This window comes from Lampris incognitus, chromosome 6, assembly GCF_029633865.1.
Source record: "Lampris incognitus isolate fLamInc1 chromosome 6, fLamInc1.hap2, whole genome shotgun sequence".
Classification (NCBI taxonomy): domain Eukaryota; kingdom Metazoa; phylum Chordata; class Actinopteri; order Lampriformes; family Lampridae; genus Lampris; species Lampris incognitus.
The window spans coordinates 29808451-29832978 of NC_079216.1; positions in this window are offsets into that span (position 1 = coordinate 29808451).

Consider the following 24528-nt stretch of genomic DNA (forward strand, 5'->3'; position numbering starts at 1 on the left):
TATGAATTAAAAAAATATATATTTATACTTCACATGTGACTCATGATCGCACTTGGCAGCAGATAAGTCAAACAGAAAAAATATAATTCAAACTTAAGATGTTTATATCTGCCTTGCAGCTACACTGTTCCCTTAATTGTAAATGCAGACCTTGGCTTACAGTTGAGTTTCACTCTGTAGTCAACAGGAAGAAGTCTGAAACCAGTAAACTACGTTTGGCGGACCCATCACCCCCATTACCACCGTGGCTGAAGAGATGGCACAGTCAGAATATTGATGTCAATGTCTACTCATTTACACCCCTCTTTTACCTCTCCAGTTTGGCATATCCAGCTCTGATTTTCTGGGTTCCACCATTGCACATCCCTTTGGAAGTCAAAGCAGGCAAGACTTTCCATGTGTCTTCCAAAGCCTGTGGAGCCAGCTGGCTGCTTCTTTCCACCTGCCAGCTGCTGTTTTTTTCAGTGAAAATGTAACATATGCAGAGGCCCATGCAGTTTGCTCCAGATCCACCTGCAGCTGTACAGGTGCCACACCAACCTGTATCATGTCTTGGCATGCATATCTGCGTTGCATACACATACAAGAACATCCATCCATCCATTCATTATCCAAACCGCTTATCCTGTTCAGGGTCGCGGGGATGCTGGATCCTATCCCAGTAGTCATTTGGCGGCAGGCGGGGCGACACCCTGGACAGGGCGCCAGGCCATCCCAGAGGGCCCCCCCCCCCCCCCCACGCACACACACACGCACACCTAGGAACAATTTAGTATGGCAGATTCACCTGACCTGCATGTTTTTGGACTTTGGGAGGAAACCGGAGTGCCCACAGGAAACCCACACAGACATGGGGAGAACATGCAAACTCCACACAGAGGACGACCCGGGACAACCCCCAAGGTTGGACTAGCCCGGGGCTTGAACCCAGGACCTTCTTGCTGTGCAGTGACCAAGGACATTTGCAAACAATTTTAAATTTGTGGGTGCATTAGTTTTTAAATGTGTGTGTGTATGTGTGTGTGCGCACACGCGCATGTGTGTCCGTGTTAGCTGACACTGTTTAGCTTTTTTATTGTGGTGACAAATGCATGCAATATGTGTGCTTGCTAGAGGGTTTCCATCAATAGGACATGAAGCCAAACTTCAACATGATTCATGAGAGAGAGAGAAGGAGAGAGACAGCGAGAGAGAGGGGGGGCAGGGAGGGGGGGAGAATTGGCGGGAAAACGAGAGAAAGGTAAAGACACTAAGACAAAGTGAAGGAGGATGGAGAAAGAAATGCAGACCAAGAGTTGGTAGATGAAGAAAAAAACACTGAGGTGAATATGGGAAGAATTTTATTTAGCTGAGATAAAGAGAAAATTGAAATAGAGCAATTTAAAAGTAATGTGGGATAAGAATCAAAAACTGGAAAACAGGATGAGATGAGATGAAATGAGACGAGAGTCAATTTGTGCAAGAGATGAAGAAGGGAGCAGAGGAAGCAAAGAGGTACAGAGTTGTACAGAGGGAAAATAGAGGAAGATTGCGTAATATGAGGAGAGACGAGCGCAGACGAACAATGACAATTGGTGAGATGGGGAGCAGAAAGACAAAGAAACAGAAGAAAACCAGTGAGAAAAAAAGAGATAATGAAGAGAGAGAGGTGAGAACAACCATAAGAAACAGAGACAAAGCTCAGAGATTAAACAAAGGTCAATGAGTCAGCACCATGGTATTTCACACATGTCTTTTCCAATGCAGGACAGACATAGATCTTACAAATTTATTTAACACATTTTATCAATACATTGGTAAAATGTAACAGTGATTTCATTTCGTTTTCATTCTTTTGAAGCTACTTGAATGTGACAGAATAAACTTCAGGTTCATGAGATATCTCTATGTGCTGAAAGGCCTGTGGACTGCTGCCAAGCTGATACACTGGAGACTTATCTGTTGAGCCTGGTATAAAATTTGCTGAATCCATTGAGCGGATGTGGAAGAAGGTTGTTCACTTTTAAATGTGTGCTGTGACCAGTTTACCAGACCCTCTTCTTTCTCCTTCATTTTAATTCTTTCTCACTTCCCCATTTTTTCTTTCATTCCCATCTCCTGTTGTCTCACTTTCATGGATGCATTACACAGAACACAGTAGTGATTCATTTTGTACATTATTCTCCCCTTTATTACCCTTAGTGACCACTTCGACCCCATCAATGGCTGCCTAACTAATAGCTTGTCATTGCGCTAGGTGTATACGAGTTACAAGTAATGAATACATGGAGCAGCCAATATAGCTAGCAGACTGCTTGTAATTTGCACGTTTTTGATCCTCATTCTTGTTTGATTTCCCAGATAAGTAGACCACTTTCAGACAAAAGAACCATCAGAATATGATATGAAAAACGGGAATCATCCTTATATTGCACTGAGGCTGGCAATCACAGAAGTGAGGCAGCCGGCACACTTGTGCAACGTGTCTGAGTATATGAAAAGCTGCATTTCCACTCAAAGTACCCGGAACTTTTAGTCTCGGGAACTACTTTTCAAGGGACTAAAATGATCCTTCAGCGCTTTGTTGTCTGCATTTCCACCGCGGTCTAAAGACCCATGAAGTTTAAACTAACTAGTCCACTGACATATGAAAAAGCGACTGCTGTTTAACAGCACTATGTCTGTTTTCTCTGACTAGTCTCCTCCTAATAAAAACGTCTCGGCCCTGTGATGGCCTGGCGGCCTGTCCAGGGTGTCTCCACGCCTGCCGCCCAATGACTGCTGGGATAGGCTCCAGCATCCCTGCGACCCTGATTGTGATAAGTGGCTTGGATAATGGAAGGATGGATGGATGATCATGAGAACAAGCAAAGAAAGATTGATAATGGGTGGCATTTCCATTAAGAAGTATTTTCGATGGAGTTTGTTTTTCCTTATCACGAAAGGCTCAAGACAAATGCTTAATGTGAACAGAGCAGTGCATCACAAAAGTATGTTGTATTTATTAATTTGCGAAAATACGCTCGGTATAATATCATGTATTTATCACAAAAATGCATGCCGGTACCTATTTATTATGGCTGGTCCACCAGCCAATGTTGATCTGGCATGTTTTAGTTGTGTGACAATAATAATGTACACTCACCGGCCACTTTATTAGGCACACCTGTCCAACTGCTCGTTAACGCAAATTTCTAATCAGCCAATCACATGGCAGCAACTCAATGCATTTAGGCATGTAGACATGGTCAAGACGATCTGCTGCAGTTCAAACCGAGCATCAGAATGGGGAAGAAAGTTGATTTAAGTGACTTTGAATGTGGCATGGTTGTTGGTGCCAGACAGGCTGGTCTGAGTATTTCAGAAACTGCTGATCTACTGGGATTTTCATGCACAACCATCTCTAGGGTTTACAGAGAATGGTCCGAAAAAGAGAAAATATCCAGTGAGCAGCAGTTCTGTGGGCGAAAATGCCTTGTTGATGCCGGAGGTCAGAGGAGAATGGCCAGACTGGTTCGAGCTGATAGAAAGGCAACAGTAACTCAAATAACCACTCATTACAACCGAGGTATGCAGAAGAGCATCTCTGAACGCACAACACGTCGAACCTTGAGGCAGATGGGCTACAGCAGCAGAAGACCACACCGGGTGCCACTCCTGTCAGCTAAGAACAGGAAACTGAGGCTACAATTCGCACAGGCTCACCAAAATTGGACAATAGAAGATTGGAAAAACGTTGCCTGGTCTGATGAGTCTCGATTTCTGCTGCGACATTCGGATGGTAGGGTCAGAATTTGGTGTCAACAACATGAAAGCATGGATCCATCCTGCCTTGTATCAACGGTTCAGGCTGGTGGTGGTGGTGTAATGGTGTGGGAGATATTTTCTTGGCACACTTTGGGCCCCTTAGTACCAATTGAGCATCGTGTCAACGCCACAGCCTACCTGAGTATTGTTGCTGACCATGTCCATCCCTTTATGACCACAGTGTTCCCATCTTCTGATGGCTACTTCCAGCAGGATAACGCGCCATGTCATAAAGCTCAAATCATCTCAGACTGGTTTCTTGAACATGACAATGAGTTCACTGTACTCAAATGGCCTCCACAGTCACCAGATCTCAATCCAATAGAGCACCTTTGGGATGTGGTGGACCAGGAGATTCGCATCATGGATGTGCAGCCGACAAATCTGCAGCAACTGCGTAATGCTATCATGTCAATATGGACCAAACTCTCTGAGGAATGTTTCCAGTACCTTGTTGAATCTATGCCACGAAGGATTAAGGCAATTCTGAAGGCAAAAGGGGGTCCAACCCGGTACTAGCAAGGTGTACCTAATAAAGTGGCCTGTGAGTGTAATTAATGGCAGAGAAAATGACCCGAGTAGTGTCTGAAAGTGTTTGTTCATTTCTCCAACTAGCTCACTGTATAGTCCTCTACATAGAACTAGTGAGTAGGGAGGAGTGAGTGAATGATTTCGGACACCACTGGTTTATGGCTGCAGATGGGGGAAAAAAAAAGGTGGTTGAAATAAAAAGCTGCGAGTATTCGACCAATAAGAAATGTTCAACGCTGTAAGCCCCACCCCCAAATTCCTGTACTTTTGGAAAGTACCCCCCCCCCCCGAACAGGGACTTTTTGGGGGGTAAAATAATGTCCCAGGAACTTTATTTACACCCTGGTCTAAATTATGCACTGAATTCCTGAAAAGGTTCCTAGTTCCTGGAGAAAGTTCCTGTGGTGGAAAGGTGGCTAAAATGTGTGTGAAACTGCATGTAACCATGTGTAACCGCTTTCTAAAGTACATAGTGTTCGAGACATCCTCTCCAGTGTGATGTTGGCATCACAGACACATCCTAGTAATCCCAGTGAAGCAAGTGTGTGTGTGTGTGTGTGTGTGTGTGTGTGTGTGTGTGTGTGTGTGTGTGTGTGTGTGTGTGTGTGTGTTTTGCACAGGGTGATGTGATGCATCTAGTGCAGTAGTTAGAGGGAAGATGCATAATTGCTTACCGCCTGCTTTTCTAACCTCTTGCTTACAGCTTGCTGCTGCTGGCTAGCCCTTTTGGTGAACAATGAAGCAGCCCAGTGCGTAAGACTTCCCCCACCAGTACATAGCCTCTCCTTCACCAAGACCTTTGCCAGGCTCCTCGTGGCAACACATGGTAACTGGCACCTCACAGCCTCAGGCAAACTTGGTAGGGGATCTTGGAGCTGTCACGGTCCCCAGAGGCTGTTCGTGGCCAACCAGTGCCACATTGCCTTGTGGTAAGTCTATTGAGACAAAGGCTAGGGGAGCCAGAAAGAAAGAGTCAGAAAACATCAGGACAGGTTCAACGAGAACTCTGACACCATCACATTCCTGTTGGAAACCATGTGTAGGGCACACAGGGCTACTCTCAACTGCCCTTCATCTATCGTCTTTCGGCAGCAGTGGCAAACAGAACGTAAGGATGTACAAACAACCTTGCACACTCTGAAAAATACATGGTGGATGAATAAATCTCAAGAGATTCAATTATATGCTGACAGAAATTATATGGATAATTCTATAACTCTTTAAGACTATATATATGGCCCTACAAACTGCTCTGTCACACCCTTGATGTCACCAGATGGACTGACAACCCTCAAAGACCAAAAGCAGATCCTGGCAAGGTGGGCTGAACATTTTGAAGCCCTACTTAAACAGCACTCACCAACTGACCAATCTGTCCACCCATCCCAGACCTTGACCACTCACCAACTTTTGAAGAAGTACTTGCAACCATCAACTTAATCAAGAATAATAAGTCCCCTGGCAGTGATGGTATCACAGCAGAACTCCTAAAACAAGGAGAATACTTGTGCACCAGAAGGATCAGTCAGTGCATCCTGCAGATCTGGGACCAGGAGAGTGTCAACAATGGAGGGATGCTAAAATTGTCACCCTGTATAAAAACAGGGGTGACAAGTCCATCTGCAGCAACAGTCGCGGCATGTCCTTGCTAGCCGTTGCACGCAAGGTCCTAGCAAAGGGGACGCTATGCAGGATGGTGAAGCACTTGACAGAACATCTGCTGTTAGAGTCACAGTGCTGTTTTCGAAAGAACAGGAGTACTGTGAATATGATTTTCACAGCGGGACAGCTACAAGAAAAGTGCCACAAACAACATCAAGGCCTTTTCATGGCTTTTGTCGACTTCTCCAAACCTTTTGACATCGTGACTTGAGAGCTACTTTGGAAAATCCTGAGAAAGTTTGGTTTTCAGAGCAAATTTGCGAACATTCTGTCACAATTCCATGATGGGATGGTGTTACAGTTGGTAAGTCAAGTCAAGTCAAGTCAATTTTATCTGTGTAGCACAATATCACAAATTTGCCTCAGTGGACTTTACAGCAACACAACATCCTGTCCCTAGACCCTCTCACCGGATAAGAAACAACTCCCTAAAAAAAACAAAACCCTTTAACGGGGACAAAAAATAGGAAGAAACCTCAGGGAGAGCAACAAAGGAGGGGTCTCTCTCCCAAGATGGACAATGTGCAATGGATGTTGTGTTTACGCAATTTACAGAATACAACACTGAAAGAGGATAAACAGAATTATAATGGACTTATACAATTTATGAAGAATATGATGCACAGGATGCCAAGCAGTGTCCAGATGCCACCAGAACAGCCCAGGACCCAAGCCACACGACCAGCATCATCATGTCAAAAACAGTAAATAAATATGGATTTACAAGATATATGAAAAGAAAATGTGATGAGGGGAATGCCAAGCAGCATCCAGGTGATGACCACCATCACCACGGAGACCCGGGAGGAGAACCAACTGTACGTGCACACAAGGGAGACTCACATGACACCATTCACATACAGAAAAAGAGAAAGGAGAAGACATCATTCAAAGAGAGAGAAAAGACATGTGAGAGAAGAGAACAGTTTGCAATAGTCATTAGTCATAATCAATTGTCATCAATTAGTCATAATCTATATGCTATAATCTCGTCGGCAGAACAGTGGTTGGTAAATTCATTGAGACAGAAAACCGACCCACCATGCAGTACAGGTTGTGAAGTACTCAACTTAAAGGCAACTAATTGTAAGTAAAGACAAAAATATGAGTTTTAAGTTTGGATTTAAAGGACTCAACAGACTCTGGTTGTCTGATTGCAGCAGGCAGGTTATTCCACAAGAATGGGGCCTGATAGGAAAAGGCCCCATGGAATAGCAATAGGAGGACAGGAATTGGTGCTCTTTAATGTATGCACTGGAGTGAGGCAGGGGTATATGCTGGCACTGGTACTCTTCAACCTTTTCCTCCTATGTGTCACAAAGCTTTTTCATAAAGATCTGGAAGGCAGTAGTGGAATCACAATAGACGTTAGGCTAGCTGGAAACCTCTTCAACATTCAAAGGTTCCAGGTAACCACCAAGTTGTCAGCAGTGCTGGTCCTTGAGCTGCAGTATGCCGATGACTGCGCTCTTGTAGCTCACACACCAGAAGACCTGCAAACCATCCTTGCCATAGTTGTGAATGCCTACAGCAGGCTGGGTCTATCAGTCAACACGACCAACACTGAGATGTTATGCCAATGGAGATCCAGCCCTCCACCTGTCTTCACTACAGAACACCAACCACTCTCAGTTGTTCCATCTTTCATATACCTGGGCAGCATCCTTTCTGAGGGCTGCAACACTGATCACGGAATTCACAGCAGAATCAAACAAGCCTCTGTAGCCTTCGGCAAACTCCGACCTAAGCTCTTCCAAAACAAGCACCTCCACCTGTACACCAAACTTGCCATTTACACAGCCATCTGCATCACACCTCTCCTATACAGCTGTGAAGCCTGGGTGACATACAGCCACCACCTAAGGTTGCTGGAATGGTTCCTGATAAGATGTCTGCAGCGAATCATGGGGATCATGTGGCTGTCCGTGTTCCCCATTCCGAGATTATTGCTAGGATAAACTGGAAGAGCTTAGGAGCCATGGTCACTGAACAACAACTGCACTGGCTTGGGTATGTCATAAGGATGCCTCAAGAACACCTACCATGTCAAGTCCTGCATGGACAGCTTCATCTGGGCCGCCAGTCCGCAGGTGGTCAGAAGAAGTGATACAAAGACCAGCTAAAAACATCACTGAAGAAGTGTTGTGTCGACCCCTTGAGACTGGAGCAAGCTGCCATCAACCATTCCAACTGGCGGGAGATCTGCCACAGTGCCACAGAGGTATACAACAGCTGGAAAGAATAGGAATGTGGGAAGAAAAAAAAAACAACAGAAAAGACTAAGGAGACACACAACCATGCCTGCCCCACTAACTCAGACTTCATATGGCTAACGTGCAATAAAACTTGTGGATCAAGAATCGGACTCTACAGTCATCAAAGAACATACCATTAACAAGGAGAGATGGCATCATCGGACTTGATGGACTATCAGCAAAGCATGTCTGTGTGTGTGTGTTTGTGAGGGGGGGGGGGCAGTGTGTTAATCTGTCCCTGTAAGTGATCTGACTGGCACTTGCTTTTTCTGTCTTGAACTGCTATTGTGATAAGAAAGTGTTTGTGTGTGTATGTGTGTGTATGTGTGTATGTGTGTTTGTCGCCCAGAGGCCGGCAGATAAGATCGGTTTCCGGGGAGGTAGTGTGACTCACAGTGAGTCCTATTATCAGCCTGTCAAACACTCTACACCTGGCCACACACACACACACACACACTTGCACGTGCACAAACACACACTGACAGATACACAATTTCACATACATTCTATGTTTGCCATGCACATTGATCCAGTCAGCAGTTAAGAGAAGATGAGACAAGAAGGAAAGAGGAAAGGATATGTAAAAGAAAATGAAAGGAGTAGAGGAAAGCAAGGATAATTTTGTGAAACGGCAGTAGAGAAGAGTAAAGGAGAGAAGAAAAGACAAGATGAGAGAGAAGAAAAACCTGCCAAATATGAATGAAAGTTAAATACAAAAAAGCAAATTAACAAAAGCTGTACTTTCCCTGTGTACCAAATGCAATTTTGTGGTTATTTGTGTGGTTATTTATAATCAGCTTTTGTGAGCTACTCAATATAACTGTGGCAGTCCTCATCACCCTGATTTGTCAGTGCAGATGGAACAGAGCAGCGGGTTAGCTAGACTTCTTCGCATGGACACACACACACACACACACACACACACACACACACAGAGATAATATACACGTAACTAGGGCAGCACAATTGGTTAGACTCCCTGAGGTTCAGTGTGAGAGCCTGAGCAGGCTCACACTTTCAAAGGGGCATTAGGCAGTCTGTATGTGCACACATACACACACACACACACACACACACACACTCACACAGCTAAACAAACACACACACTGATAGACTGACAAAAATATAAAAAAAACAACTGACAAGCACACACTCACACACACACACACACACACACACACACACACACACACACACACACACACACACACACACACACACACACACACACACACACACACACACAGATATACACGTAACTAGGGCAGCACAATTGGTTAGACTCCCTGAGGTTCAGTGTGAGAGCCTGAGCAGGCTCACACTTTCAAAGGGGCATTAGGCAGTCTGTATGTGCACACGTACACACACACACACTCACACAGCTAAACAAACACACACACTGGTAGACTGACAAAAATATAAAAAAAACAACTGACAAGCACACACTCACACACACACACACACACACACACACACACACACACTCGCGCGCGTGCGCGCGCGCGTGTGCACAGTATTAATGACTTGAGCTAGCTACCAAAGACTCATTTTATTAATGTTGAAAATAGATTGTGAGCATTACAGCTATCCCTTTCCTGTGACACGGGGAACCCAGGCCTGTGAGTGGGGGTATGTGTGTATGAGAGAAAGACAGACAGACAGAGAGAAGGTGAGGATAAGGGAGAGTGGCGGGGAGGGTTAGGAGCAAAAGGAGAAATAGAGAGAGCTTTTAATTTGATTCTGATATACTCATCCTGAGGGAGACATTTTCTTCTCACCTCCTGGTAGCCAGGGCCCAGCTGCAGCAAGCCACTGTGGCACCTCTGGAACAGGGGTTAAGCATTGTGCACAAGGGTACCTCCACACGTACGGACATATGGGAGATTGAACTCATGCTCACTGAATTTTGGGCAAGAAATGAGACAAGATGAAACGCTGTGAATTTGAATGCTTATATGTTGAGGTCGTGAACCTTTAATCACAATTTTTGAGCTGACAAATTTTCCTTACGGTAGTAAAGTTGATTGCCCTGGTGATAAATGACTCAACACAATGAGTAATCACATGCGATACATGTACTCAACACAATGAGTAATCACATGTGTTACATGTACTCAACACAATGAGTACATCACATGACTGCTTTGATGGAAAAAAAAGCTTTCTCTTTCCTCTCAGGTAAAACACATTATGATTGCTTATGTTATATGGGGGCAGCAAAGACACCCTGACCCCGTATTACAAAGGCAACACTCATGAGGTCCAGTGCATTGGACCAATTAAATATGAGGTGAGTACAATGGCAAGGCGCTGACATTAAGCAGTTAAACTCTCTGACTTGTGAGAAGCTGGGGCATGTTGTTTTTTTCTGCAGCACTACCACCCACCCTACATTTCCACCCCCACCTTTTTTTTAAGCATGTGACTGGGTGGAGACAGGCTAAACAGCAGCAATCACTCACACTTCAAAAATCAAAGTTGAAATTTACATTAGCCCTCTGAGTACATATATTTATGAAATAGTTGTAGCGATTGTCTATAACAAGTAGAACATTTTACCTGATACCCAAATGGTGAAAAGCCCTGAATGTCATATCTGCCCCTGCTGCCTCCCCTCCACTTCTTACTCTGCGTCTCCCTAACCCGCTGCCACCGCTCTCTCTCTCTCCTCTCGCTCTCGCTCTCGCTCTCTCTCTCTCTGCGTGTTTGTCAGAGTGGAGACGTGCACTGGAGTCAGAGCGGAGCCCCATCATCAGCTGCAACTCTTTCTGCAATCAAGACAGTCTCCTACTGATACTCGGCCCTGCCACATCCACGCTGTCAGATCGTAGTGCCTGCTCAGTCAGCCTACACTTCGAGTCATTTCTATTGCTGATTTTGCTTGTTGCCCATCTTGCCCTTGCCTAACCCCGTTCTCCTCCCCCTGCAGTTTTGTCTGCTCTGCTCCAGCTCGTCTCCATCCTGCATTTCGTCTGTCCGGCTCCTCTGTCTCCAGCTTTCGTCTCGTCTGTCCTCCTCCTCAGCACGGGACTCTCGCCAGCTCGGCTACGGCTACTCCCCCCTGCTTTGCATGGCCAGACGGCCTTTGCATGGCCATACCCATTCATCCACTCTGCTGCGCTTATTCCTGGCTCAACAGCCTTGCAATAAACCCCTTTACCATACTCCTGTCTCTGCATCTCCCTGTGTTGAGTGCATCGGTTCACTTGTAAATCCCCATGTAACACTGAATAGTTGTCCTAGTTGGATAGAGAAAGTTTCCCCATAACTTGTCGAGATAGATAAGTAAACTGATGATTAATCAAGATACTACATACATATCATTAAACAGGTGTCCCTTGTGACCACATGGGGAATAAAAGGTCACTCTAAAATATGCAGTGTTCTTGCACCATAAAGGTCTCAAGTCTTCCCTCAGTATGTAATTAACACATTGGTCGCAGAAATGTTTGGCCAAGCTGTTGCCAGAGAATTTCTCTAATATAAGCCCACACCAATATAATTACAGAAATTTGCCAGTTCATTCAACTTTATGTATACTTGCAGACCACATGTGGCCACATGCCCTGGATCACTACATTTTGGGTCCTTAACTCACAAGATCTACTCAGACTTGGCACCTGAATAGCTTATGCAATGTTTGTTCGTCATAACCAAAGAATTCATGCTGCAAACCACATAAATATTCTCATCATCCATCTCAGGACCTGGCTGTAGATTGGCATCATAACCAACCTGTGGAGGCAATGCTTAAGTGTAATGGCCACTGGCACGCTAAAAAAAAGGGTCCTCGCTCATATGAGCCCTGGTTTCAACTATACCAGACAGATGGCATCCAATGGGCAACCGGTTTATTGATGACCACATTGTGAGATGAATGTTCCATGAAGCTAGTTTGTTTACAATATGGGCAAGTATGAGACATGGACAATAATTCATACTATCGTTGACAGTTACAATACACAGACACCATGATGTTGTGCTGATTATCTGCTGTAATCATCATATGCTTCAGTACAATGATGCATGTCTCCATGTTGTGAGGATGTGCATACAATTCCTGGAATATGAAAATGTCCCTGTTCCTCTATGGCTTGTGTGGTTACCAGCTATGTCACTCACTGAACACACATGGGATGGTATGAATTAGTGTCTATAACAAATCCCCTGATTTCTGCAAGTTTGATATGTTCTCAGATCAGCATTTGACATGATGTCCCTGAGCTGTCATATAATTTATCCAGTAAGATTAGGATTAGGGTTGAGGTTAGCCCGAGATCAACATATGCAATGATGTTCTGAGAATACCTCTCATTTGCAGAAATTAGGGCATTTGTTTGTAATAGCCCTGTGATGGCCTGGCAGCCTGTCCAGGGTGTCTCCCCGCCTGCTGCCCAATGACTGCTGGAATAGGCTCCAGCATCCCCACGACCCTGAGGGCAGGATAAGCGGTTCAGATAATGGATGGATGGATGGATACAATAGCATGTTTTAGTCCTTGGCAATATCCAGTGGTGGACTGTCAAGGCCATCGGGATCTTCTCTGCTGGCTCTGTTAAAATTGAAATTATTCTTTGTTTCCATTGTTAAATAGAAGTGTGCCTGAAATGTGTCTAAAATCAATTACTTGTTTTCTCCTGGGGCTGAGCAGGGACTCCCTACATTATCTAAACGCATCACAGCTCTTTGGACCGGCACTAGTGGTATTGCTAGCATTTCCTTGAAGCCCGAGAAACAAACTGATTGCAAATTTGAGTGACTGTATCATCAGCCTATCAAATTGTGATGTGCTGTGACAGAACGCCCCAGGGCCCTGCCTTGTATCGATGCTAGCCCCGTTGTCGTCATCAACTTTTGAGTTTGAGCCTTTCGCGGGTTGTGAGCAGACTAAGCGCAGTGGGCGCTGCATTCACAGCGATTGATGAACAACTTTGTGTTTTTGTTTTTGTTTGGTTTTTTTTTTGCGAATATGGTAGGATGGTCTGCCTTTTTTACACGTTCCTCCAAACGGACTAAATTACTGGATGAATTTTGCGATAGAAGGCTGCCACGAGTCTCAAGTGAGGTGGAATTTCAACTCCAAGTTGGCGTGCACATTTTTCTTATTGAATTGAGGGCGGCGCGGCGCACTTTGTGGCTATATTCTATTGAATGTGTTGAAGTTGCGTGAGTGACAACTACATTACTGTGGAAACGTGTTTGTTAGTATCTCCACCAGGCCGTATGCGTTTGGTTGCGCGTGTGTGTCTGCGGCTAATCTCGCAAATTACTGGACCTGTCAGCCGACCTTTTTTTTTGCGTGTGTGCACTCATGATCGAGAACTTCTCGTGGTTGCGGTGATTAAAAACCTTCAGAGAACGTTTGTTCTCGCTATGGCCGCTCCTTCTCTTTATTCACTCTCATCTAGCTCGCTCAACCAACGCTGCTCGCTATCACTGCACGCATGCGCACAGTTGATCTAGTTTGGGCAGCGGCAGTGCCTATTATGTATTCGGGTTGAGTGTTGAACGTAAACGAGACGTCGATCTAATTTCGCAAATCAGCAGATAATTCACAGCTGATCTCAGCACAGGAGAACTGGAGAAACACTGGATGAACCAAACATAAGTCGCTTCATTCGCCTCGCCACCGTGTTTGTTTAACTGACAGCAAGAGGGGGAGTAGTGCCATAGACTCCAATGTTAAACATACTATTTCTTCAAGAGTAGGATTAATCAGTCAGAGCTGGAAATCACCTCAGTAGCTAAAGTAAAACATGTCCCATGGCTGATCTGTTTTCTTTCGGGGTTTTTTTACGGCTCGCCCACTCCGCGCCGTGGCCCGCCCACCCCGCGCCGGCAGCCAATCAGCTCGTCAGGGCCGGGCTTAGCCGTCAGGGCTGGGCTTAAATTCGGTGGCCTCCCACGCGCCCGTTGTCAATTAGTGTTGTAACCTCCTCGCAGTAGCGGCTACTCTTCCCTCACGGTCCTTTTCTCTCCGAACTCACCCTAGCCCTTGGTTTATGTTTTAGTATCCTATTTAGTATCCTGCCGTGTTCCCGTTTTTGGATTACCCGCGAGTTTTTCCCCTTGGACTTTCCGTTTTTCTTGTCGCTCATTGCCTCCCTGTGTTTGACTATTTGTACGCGTAAGGAATAAAGTACGCCAGTTTTCGGCTAACCCCATCTCTGCCTGGTGTCGTGCGCTTGGGGTCTTCCACAAACCCTAACAGTACGAACTGACCACGATGACCCCAGCCGACACATAGAGCCTACCGGCCAGTCCGCTTCGAGCTGCTCTCATCGGACAGATCCAACTGACTAACTCCCACAACCAGCAGCTAGAGGCGGCCTCCGCCGCGGTGGGAGATCTTCAGACTCGGGTCCAGCCCCTCCAGGCCTGTGTGGGTAACCTAACGAGCCAGCAGGCGGCGTTGGCGAGCCAACAAGCAGAGATCCTGCGGCAGTTGCAAACCATCACGGCGGCTCTCACCATCCAGCCACCGGGCCAGCCTGCCCCTGGAGTCGTGGGTAACCCGCCCCCTGGGCCCGCTGCCCCGGTTAACCCTGTGGGGCTCAACCCAGTTCCCCGGGAGCCCTGCCTCTCCAGCCCACGACCATTTGATGGCGACTTTGAGACCTGTGCCATGTTCATCATGCAGTGTGAGCTGGTCTTCATGCACCAACCCAGCATGTTCACGTCTGATGCTGCCCGGGTCGCTTACGTGACCAACCTGCTCACAGGCCGAGCAGCTCAGTGGGCCACTGCTTCCTGGTCCATGAAGGCCAGTTTCTGCCTCACCTACGAGGCGTTTGAGGTGGAACTACGGAAGGTTTTCCACCATCCAGTCGGTGGCCAGGACCCTGGTGCTCGGCTAAGCAGTATCCAGCAGGGCAGTGGCAGTGTCACAGACTACTCGGTGGAGTTCAGGCTGGCCGCAGCTGAGAGCGGCTGGAACGACCAGTCACTTCGGGTCACCTTCCAGAGAGGTCTCAGCGAGGCTGTCAAGGACCAGCTAGCCACCCAGAAGGAGCCCACCTCCCTCGAGGACCTGATCAAGCTCGCCATCCGCATCGACGGATGCCTCCGGGAGAGGAGGCGCGAGCGAGCCCTGCGTGGATCCCTGTCCATTCCCCAGTCGTCCAGCACTCCTAACAAGACCCCTACTCCTGCTCGCCCCACTTTCCCTGTGGCCGTTTCTCCCCCCGCGCCCCAGACCACGACGGGGGAAGAACCTATGCAGCTGGGGCGCACACGCCTTAGTCCGGCCGAACGGGAGGCCAGGTTCAAGGCGCGGGTCAATGCCTCTACTGTGGCCAGAAGGGACATCTGATCAGCGGCTGCCCCACTCAGCCAAAAGACTATAGGCTCACTGGGGCCCCGGGAGATCCTAGTGAGCCGCCTTTCCTGTTCCCGCCGTCCTGCCCCACAGAACCTTCTAGTTAGCGTTACCCTGGCCTGGGCTGACCAGCGGCTCACGGTGGGTGCACTCCTCGACTCGGGGGCTGATGAGTGTTTCCTGGACTCAGAGTTTGCTGCCCAGGCTAACATCCGGCTAGAGATGCTGGAGAAGCCCATGGAGGCCTTCGCGCTGGACGAGCGCTGCCTGGCCAGCGTCACCCAATGCACCCACCCTGTCTCTCTCACCATAGCAGGTAACCATGTGGAGAGACTTCGGTTCTACATCATCCAGTCCCCGTTAGTCCCTGTGATCCTAAGGCGCCCCTGGTTAGTGCAGCATGAGCCACACATCGCCTGGGCCTCCGGTACCATCATGGAGTGGAGCTCCTCCTGTCATGCCCAATGTCTCCGGGCTGCTCCCGCACCATCCCCCCGATGTGCCCCTAGTGCCCCGCCTCCCGACCTCTCCTCTGTTCCCCCTGAGTACCATGAGTTAGGTGAGGTTTTTAGCAAGACCCGGGCCCAACCTCTTCCTCCTCATCGGCCTTACGACTTTGCTATCGACCTCCACTCTGGGGCACCCCTTCCCAGCAGTCGTCTGTACAGTCTGACCATCCCCGAGAAGGCTGTGATGGACGAGTCCATCTCCGAGTCCTTGGCAGCGGGGCTCATTCGGCCCTCATCCTCCCAGGTGGCAGCTGGATTCTTTTTCGTGAAGAAGAAGGACAGGGGCCTCCGACCCTGCATTGACTATCGCCAACTCAATGAGATAACCGTCAAAAACAATTACCCCCTTCCTCTCATGAGTTCCACCCTTGAGCCCCTCACCCAGGCTACAGCCTTCACTAAGCTGGACCTCCGGTGTGCCTATCATCTGGTCCGGATCCGGAAGGGGGACGAGTGGAAGACAGCCTTTAAGACGCCCCGGGGTCATTATGAGTACCTGGTCATACCGTTCGGCCTCACCAACGCCCTGGCGGTATTCCAGGCTCTCGTGAATGACATTCTCTGTGACATGTTCGACGAGTTTGTGGTGGTCTACCTCGGACACCGGGTTGGGGGCTGTCCTCTCCCAGCGGTCAGCGTCTAACCAGAAGGTCCACCCATGCGCCTTCTTCTCTCGCCGGTTCCTCCCCGCCGAGGAGAACTACGATGTTGGGAACCGGGAGCTGCTGGCATTGGTGGCTGCTCTGGAGGAGTGGCGCCATTGGCTGGAGGGGGTGGAACAGCCGTTCACCATCTGGACGGATCATAAGAACTTGACGTTCATCCGGGCAACCAAGCGTCTCAATGGTCGGAAGGCACGGTGGGCCAGCTTCCTCAGTCGGTTTGACTTCACGTTGACTTATCGCCCCGGGTCCCGCAACACGAAGGCAGAGTCCCTGTCCCGACAACACCCGAGGAGGGAGCCAGCTACAGAGGAGCCAACTCCCATCCTTCCTGAGGCCAGGGTGGTTGGCGTGGATACCTGGGGCATCGAGACCGTGGTCAGGCAGGCGTTGCTCTCCCATCCCACCCCGAGCCACGTCCCTCCACGCCGCCTATTCGTCCCGGACGCAGTCCAGCCCCGGGTTCTCCAGTGGGGCCATGCCAGTCAGTTTGCTTGCTACCCGGGTGTCCACCGCACGTCAGGGACTTCGTAAGGGCCTGCTCCGTCTGTGCTCACAGCAAGGCCTCTCACCAGGCACCTGTGGGTCTGCTGCAGCCCCTCCCATCTCCAAGCCGGCCCTGGTTCCATGTGGCGTTGGATTTTGTCTCCGGACTGCCTCCCTCCCAGGGTAACACTGTGATCCTGACAGTGGTGGACCGCTTCAGTAAGGGAGTGCACCTGGTGGCCCTCCCCAGACTCCCATCGGCTTCTGAGACGGCGGACCTCCTAACGAGCCACGTGTTCCGTCTCCACGGCCTTCCCCTGGACGTCGTCTCGGACCGAGGGCCCCAGTTCGTCTCCCAGGTATGGCGGGCCTTTTGTAAGGGGTTGGGTGCCTCTGTTAGTCTCTCCTCTGGCTATCACCCACAGGCTAACGGGCAGACGGAGAGGATGAACCAGAGCATGGAGTCTGCCCTCCGGTGGATGGCCACCAAGAAGCCCAGCTCCTGGAGCCGGTTCCTCCCCTGGGTTGAGTATGCCATCAACTCCCTGGTCAGCTCTGCCACCGGCCTCTCACCTTTTGAGGTGTCCCTGGGCTACCAGCCGCCTCTCTTTGCTGCGCAGGAGTCGGAAGTGGCAGTTCCCTCCATGCAGGCCCATCTGAACCGGTGTCGTCGCGTCTGGGAGGTGACCAGAGCTGCTCTGCTCCGGGCAGCTGAGCGCACCAGTCGGGGAGCCAACCAACGCCGGTCCCCAGCGCCTACGTACCAACCAGGCCAAAGGGTGTGGCTGTCCTCGAAGGATCTCCCGCTTCAGTCTACCGCGAAGAAGCTGAACCCCCGGTTTGTCGGGCCCTTTGAGATCAGGAAGGTTCTCAGCCCCGCGGCGGTGAGTCTGAACCTTCCGGCTTCCTTGAAGACCCATCCCGTGTTTCATGTGTCTTGGGTTAAGCCTGTCTCCCACAGACCTCTGATGCCTCCGGCCCCGGCTCTGCCTCCCCCTGAGATCGTGGATGGGCACCCCCATTGGAAGGTCCGCCGGCTGCTGGACGTCCGGCGCCGAGGACGGGGGTTCCAGTATTTGGTGGACTGGGAGGGCTATGGTCCGGAGAAACGTAGCTGGGTCTCCCTCTAGCTCATCCTGGACCCTGGGCTGCTCATTGAGTTCCATTATTCCCATCCCGACAAGCCGGGCAAGTCGCCTGGTGGCTCCCGTGGGGGGAGGGGTACTGTTACGACTCGCCCACCCCGCGCCGTCGCCCGCCCACCCCGCGCCGGCAGCCAATCAGCTCGTCAGGGCCGGGCTTAGCCATCAGGGCTGGGCTTAAGTTTGGTGGCCTCCCACGCGCCCGTTGTCAGTTCGTGTTGTAACCTCCTCGCAGTAGCGGCTACTCTTCCTTCACGGTCCTTGGTTTATGTTTTAGTATCCTATTTGGTATTCTGCCGTGTTCCCGTTTTTGGATTACCCGCGAGTTTTTCCCCTTGGACTTTCCGTTTTTCTTGTCGCTCATTGCCTCCCTGTGTTTGACTATTTGTACGCGTAAGGAATAAAGTACGCCAGTTTTCGGCTAACCCCGTCTCTGTCTGGTGTCGTGCGCTTGGGGTCTTCCACAAACCCTAACATTTGTATTGCTGTAGAATGAATGGAAGTCATTTGCCTATATTCATTTCATGTCATGAAAACCAATACGGTTAAACATCTGAAGTCTTAAGGGCCCCTTCTCCCGGTAGGCGACAAAAGGGTTGGTTTGTCGCCATGTCCGAGCACCGGAGAAGGGGAGCTGGATACGCCTGGTGGAGAGTGCACTCTTGTAATTGTTTTTGATTTTGTGCCCTGTGGTGTGCGTGTGCGATCTGGTTGCTGAGTGTGACTGACATAGAAGATGTGATGGTGATGCTGCAATAGAAGCTGCTGTAGCGCACAGTGGTGTGTGTTGTGGTTGTTGAAGATCAGCTGTCTTGTTGCTGTTGTTCCAGTAGTGTATGGGGTGCGTGATAGTGTATTTTGTATGTGGCTGTGTTGGCTGTATCGGCACCCATATAAGAGGTGTGTGTGTGTGTGTGGGTGGGGCGGGGGGGTGCAGTTCGTTACTGAAGGCATTGATTGATACCCCATGGTACGCTACTGGCAATATCCAAGTAGCAAAGAGTAGCGGGATATCATCCATCTAGCTACTATCAACAACCCGATTAACTCTTTCTAAAGAAGAGATGTTTTGGTGTTTAAAGCCAATATTGCTTGTAGTCCATACTGCATGGTTTTCTGAGCCATTAACATCTCATTTTACAAGCCTGGATAAGGAGAGGTAAAAAAGGAGGTCTCCTTACATTATATTCTTTCTTTAAAGATTTTAAGGGTAATATATTTTTTCTTTACATCTAATTATAGTCTAAATTTCAATTATTAATTTTAACCCGCAGCACTCTGACCAAAAGATGATTATCTGCATCCCAGTTATAGGAAATCCACAGATTTAACCCCTACTCATTTATATTTCAACGGACTTGATCCCTCATAAATTTTCACTCGGCAACATCTTTTGAAATTGTTAAGTGTTTCTATTTTCTGTTCAGTGTATACTCATTTATTGTTTTTTGTTTTTTTTAATTTCTTTTCCTATTTCTCTGGTCAAGCTTTACTATCCTTGTTGTTAGCTACATTACTTTGTATTTTAGCTCCTCCTCTCTCCAACTCTAACTGGTTCCCTCATATGCATGTATTTTCTTTTCCCTGAACTCTTCTCCTGTTATACACATACACGTCCTCGTCTCTCCATCTCCTCCTTCCTCTCTCCTCCTCCTCTTTCAGCAACAGTTTTCCACAGGTCCAGTGCAGAGCAGCCCTACCTGCAGCGGTCACACTGTACCATACAGGACTGAATGGAATGAAAGATGGGTAGCTTGTGTCTTTGGGGTCTGTTTTTGTTTGTGTTTGTGTTGTACATCATTGTCATGGCGTTTTAAAATGTATGCATGACTATAAAAATGCAACTTGATTGATTGATTGGTTGTTGGTAAGTGTATGATCGTATTTGTAAATGCGTATGTATGAGTATGAATGTATGAGTGCATGTGTGTATATGGATATATGTATATATTTTTATGATGTACAATCATGTATAGATATATTTTTATTAATGTATATTCTTCTATTCAGTGGTTAACTGTGAGCATGGACACTAATAAACTCAAACTCAAAGTATTTTACTATTCCTTTTTCTGTTTCCTCATTTCTTTCAAGCTTCCTCCACCGAAGAAGAGTTCATCCTCGCTGTCCTTCCTGACCCCACCCTCCGTCTTTTTCTCCTTAACCTCCTTCGCCTTTAAACCCTGCACCTTTTCTTTACTTCTTCTCTGCCCTTCTCTCTTTTCATTTTTCTTCATGGTCACAGCTCTATTGAGATTGCATAAAAGAACTCGGTGTGTGTGTGTGTGTGTGTGTGTGTGTGTGTGTGTGTGTGTGTGCGCAACATTAAGTGTGGCCCCAGAGAGATACTTTCCAATGCCAATGGGATTTTCGGCTGAAAATGTAAGATTTTTTTTTCCTGAAATTACAATCCTTTTCCAAGCTGACCCACTTTATATTCTAAGAAACCCCAAAAATGCTTTTTCTACTGTTTTGTAATCATACCTAAAAAATAAAAAATATAAAAAACAATTTGTTTGTTTAATGGTTACAACTCCTAATGTACAACTACAATATATGAACCTCGGGCCTTGGGAGATAACTGGCTACATTCGAAGCACCTTACATTGGACATTAATATTTTATAGTTAATGTCGAGTCGTACAGTAGTACTCTTAAATATACCTTATTAAGCCCATGGGGGATATTTGTCTTGCGCTCTGCATTGCTGTTTCACCTAATTATAAAACATCATGAACACTGCGGCATCAGCCACCGTTTTATATTCTGCTGCTTGGCCTTGAGAAGCACCGGTTTCAGATGTCAACAACTTATCATAACCAGTGATCTGGTCAAAGTTAACCAACTAAGACACACCTTTCCGATCAACTCATTTGATTAGTTGAAGTCAGGTCATGCTTTTTTTTTAACTTTGTTTATTAAGTTTTACATGAAAATACAAGTGCGCCACTAGTGCATTACAAAATGTTTTTATCCAAAACAGGTATACATATACACTACCGTTCAAAAGTTTGGGATCACCCAAACAATTTTGTGTTTTCCATGAAAAGTCACACTTATTCACCACCATATGTTGTGAAATGAATAGAAAATAGAGTCAAGACATTGACAAGGTTAGAAATAATGATTTGTATTTGAAATAAGATTTTTTTTACATCAAACTTTGCTTTCGTCAAAGAATCCTCCATTTGCAGCAATTACAGCATTGCAGACCTTTGGCATTCTAGCTGTTAATTTGTTGAGGTAATCTGGAGAAATTGCACCCCACGCTTCCAGAAGCAGCTCCCACAAGTTGGATTGGTTGGATGGGCACTTCTTTGAGCAGATTGAGTTTCTGGAGCATCACATTTGTGGGGTCAATTAAACGCTCAAAATGGCCAGAAAAAGAGAACTTTCATCTGAAACTCGACAGTCTATTCTTGTTCTTAGAAATGAAGGCTATTCCATGCGAGAAATTGCTAAGAAATTGAAGATTTCCTACACCGGTGTGTACTACTCCCTTCAGAGGACAGCACAAACAGGCTCTAACCAGAGTAGAAAAAGAAGTGGGAGGCCGCGTTGCACAACTGAGCAAGAAGATAAGTACATTAGAGTCTCTAGTTTGAGAAACAGACGCCTCACAGGTCCCCAACTGGCATCTTCATTAAATAGTACCTGTTAGAGCCTGTTTGTGCTGTCCTCTGAAGGGAGTAGTACACACCGGTGTAGGAAATCTTCAATTTCTTAGCAATTTCTCGCATGGAATAGCCTTCATTTCTAAGAACAAGAATAGACTGTCGAGTTTCAGATGAAAGTTCTCTTTTTCTGGCCATTTTGAGCGTTTAATTGACCCCACAAATGTGATGCTCCAGAAACTCAATCTGCTCAAAGAAGTGCCCATCCAACCAATCCAACTTGTGGGAGCTGCTTCTGGAAGCGTGGGGTGCAATTTCTCCAGATTACCTCAACAAATTAACAGCTAGAATGCCAAAGGTCTGCAATGCTGTAATTGCTGCAAATGGAGGATTCTTTGACGAAAGCAAAGTTTGATGTAAAAAAAATCTTATTTCAAATACAAATCATTATTTCTAACCTTGTCAATGTCTTGACTCTATTTTCTATTCATTTCACAACATATGGTGGTGAATAAGTGTGACTTTTCATGGAAAACACGAAATTGTTTGGGTGATCCCAAACTTTTGAACGGTAGTGTATATGTATATGTACATATACGATAAAATTCTCTATTATCAAAATACTGCAAAAAAGTGACAATCAAAAATGTTATACACAAAAACAGCATTACTGCCTCCGAAAATAAACTGAAAATAACAATAAAAAAGGAAAAAAAACAAAAAAAAACAAAAAACAAAATTAAGACAAAAACAAAAACGCAGCCAAGAGAGAGAGGAGGGAGAAAAAGAAGGAAAAAAAAACCCCAAAAACAAAACATCAGTCTGCAAACAATGGTGTCCCCACTAGACAATACCGTAACGCGCACGGACAAGCAGACACGCCGGCCCCCGACCAACGGGCTGGACCTCCCAGCCGACCGGCCAACGCTGCCGCCCGCGGAGCGGGAGACACGGGCCCACCAGCCCAAGGACCAACGCGTCCACCCACCCACGCACGCCACAATACATTGGTATAACAGCAGTTAAACTGCACGCTGCCCAGCATCAGTAGCCCTGTAAACCATGAAAAAGTTTATCAGTCTGGGATAAATGGGAAACTTATCTACTCCTGTATTTTCACAATGTGTGTCTGGTGTGTGGTGTGTGTCTGTGTGAGAGTCTATAAACGGCCAAACTAAAGCACTTGGGGCCTTGATTCTTTTTGGAGGTTATTGGGGATGATCAGGGGCACCTATAAAAAATAGCAGAACATTAAAATTATGCATAATAAATTATGCATAAATATGCATTTTTCTAAAAATGGCTAAAAAACCACTTTTCTCGGCATTTCAGATGATTGTGAGCATCTTTGATTTTTTCACCGATATCCATTTTTTTTTCTGGGACTTAGAAATGTTTTGGCATTATGCAAAATAAATGCATTTTTGCAAAAATGCACTTATGATCCTCATTTTTTTTGGAGGTGGTAGGTATTGTTCCAGAGAGGACCAGAAAAATAGCAGAAAATTAAAATAATTATAATAATTATGCAAAATATGCATTTTCTAAAAATGGCTAAAAACCACTTTTCTCAGCATTTCAGATGATTCTGAGCATTTGGGGGGAGGGAGTTGGAGGGGGGAGGTTAGGGGCAGGGGGAAGGCGGTTAGCTGGCAGGATGAAGAGGGAGATTTAGACAGGTGGATAACCAAACCGCTACATTGTAGCGGGGTTCTTCTAGTGTGATTCATAAATTGAAAAAATTGACCCCATAATTTCTGGAATTTATCAGCAGAACCACTCAGTGAAAGTCGAAGTCTTCCTAATTTAAGAAAATAGAGAACGTCTCGAGCCCAGTGAAAATAAGTAGGTGACACCTGTGACTTCCATTTAATTACTATTAGTCTCCTTGCCAAAAAAGTGGTAAAAGCGAGGAGATGTTTTTTAACTGCAGAGAGAGTTAGTAACATAGGAAAGACTCCAAACAACGCACCAAAAGAGTCAGGCTCAATTTTTTCCCCACGTATTACAGAAATTATATTAAAAACTTCTGTCCCATATTTATGCAAAGATGGGCAACGCCAGAACATACGTATAAGATCCGCAGATGAATGCTGGCATCTGTTGCATGCAGGGGACACCCCATCATAGAACTTTGACAAACGGGCATTAGTATAATAGGTGCGATGAACCAATTTACACTGAATAAGGCTATGCGTCGCGCAAATAGAGGATTTATGAACTCGTTTTAAAATCTCTGCTCAAATTTCCTCTGATATTGCCTCCCCCAAAATCCTTCTCCCATAACATCTTAATGGAATTTAAGGAGTCCGGACGTAAAACATAAATTTGGTTATAAATACATGAGATGGAGCCTTTTAAGGTTGGGATTGGTGTCAGGAAACTATCTAAAACAGAATCATTAGGTAGGTGGGGAAACATGGGAAACATGTTATGAGCAAAGCTCCGGACCTGCAGATATCTGAAAAAATGTTGCTTAGGAAGTGAAAATTTGTCTGACAATTGCTGAAAAGAGGCAAAAACATTATCAATATACAAGTCTTTAAAGGTGTTGATGCCAAGC